The sequence below is a fragment of the Nannospalax galili genome, unplaced genomic scaffold (assembly GCF_000622305.1).
Source record: "Nannospalax galili isolate Female #2095 unplaced genomic scaffold, S.galili_v1.0 scaffold32, whole genome shotgun sequence".
Lineage (NCBI taxonomy): Eukaryota > Metazoa > Chordata > Mammalia > Rodentia > Spalacidae > Nannospalax > Nannospalax galili.
In genome coordinates, this window is record NW_008335297.1 from 6890372 (window position 1) to 6892137 (window position 1766).

Here is a 1766-nt window from a genome sequence, read left to right on the forward strand (position 1 = left end):
CAATGTTAAGTCATTTATTTGTGTTCTTTCTGATTTTTTGATGTAGGCACTTAGAACTATAAACTTTTCTCTAAGGACCGCTTTCAGCATGTCCCAGAGGTTTGGTTGTGTTGTATTGTCCTTTTCATTTAATTCCAGGAATACTTTTATTCCTTTCTTAATTTCTCTTTTGACCCATTCATCATTCAGGAGTCTGTTGTTTAATCTCCATGTGTTCGTGCTAGCAAGAGTTTCAAGCACTATATTTAAAAGAAGTGGAGATAGTGGACAGACTTGTCTGGTTCCTGATTTCAATGGGAATACTTCCAGTTTTTCTCCATTTAGAACGATGTTGGCTGTGGGTTTGTTATATATGGCTTTCATTATGTTGAGGTGTGTTCCTCCAATCTAATTCCCTCTAGAACTTTGAACATAAATGCATGTTGAATTTTGTCAAAGTTTTGTTATATGGTATTGTTTGATTCAGGTGTCTCTCTGTTAACTCTTTGCCCTTTTGACCTATCTAATGGAGACAGTGGGCTATTGAAGTCCCCTACTATTAATGAGTTGGGATTAATCTGGGTCTTAAAGTCCTGTAGTATTGTTTTGATGAAGTTGGGTGCACCAGAGTTTGGTGAATATATGTTCATGATTGTAATATCTTCTTGATTCATTGTTCTTTTGATCAAAATGAAGTGGCCCTCTTTGTCTCTTCTAATTAGTTTTAGTTTAAAATATATTTTGTCAAATATTAGAATTGCTATGCCTGCTTTTTTCTTAGTGCCATTTTCTTGGTATATTTTTTTCCATCCTTTCACTTTGAGATAGTGTCTGTCCTTGAAAGTGAGATGAGTTTCTTGCAGACAACAAAAAGATGGGTTTTGTTTCTTAATCCATTCACCTAGTCTGTGTCTTTTGACTGGAGAGTTCAGTCCATTAATATTTAAAGTTATTAATGAAAGATGAGTATTGAATCCTGTCATTTTTATTTCTGTTTACATTCATGATGTAGCTGTGCTTTTCCACAGTTATACCTTTATTGGATTTCTTTCCACAGCCACTTGGGTATAGCCATTCCTTTCCTCAGCTCTTTGCATTTCTTCTGAAACTCTCTGAAGGGCTGGTTTTGTGGATATGAATTCCTTCAGCCTATTTATGTCACAGAAGAATTTTCTTTCCCCTTCAACTATAATAGACATTTTGGCTGGGTATAGTAGTCTGCGTTGGCATCTGTGGTCACTTAAAACTGGGAATCCTTTGGTCCAGGCTCTTCTGGCTTTAATAGTTTGCACTGAAAAGTCAGCTGTAATCCTAATATGTGACTTGTTCTTTCTCTTTTGCAGCTTTCAGAATTTTCTCTTTGTTTTGTGCGTGTAGTGTTTTTACTACGATGTGCCGTAGAGAGTTTCTGTTCTGGTCCTGTCTGTTTGGTGTTCTGTATGTTTCTTGTATTTGTATGGGCATGTCTTTCTTTAAGTTTGGGAAATTTTCTTCCACAATTCTGTTGAAGATCTGGTCCATGCCATTGTCTTGGGATTCTTCTCCTTCCTGTATGCCTATGATTCACAGGTTTGGTCTTTTTATGGTATCACCCAATTCCTGCATATTCCTTTCTTGAGATTTCTTAAATTTTTCATAGTCTTTGCTTGAGTGGTCCAGTTCATCCACTTTATCTTCCAGTCTTGATACTCTGTTTTCCATTTCATTCATCCTATTGGTGAAGCTTTCTCCTGCTGTTTCTAATTGGCTTACTGAGTGTTTCACCCTTCTTCATTTCAGGCTGATTA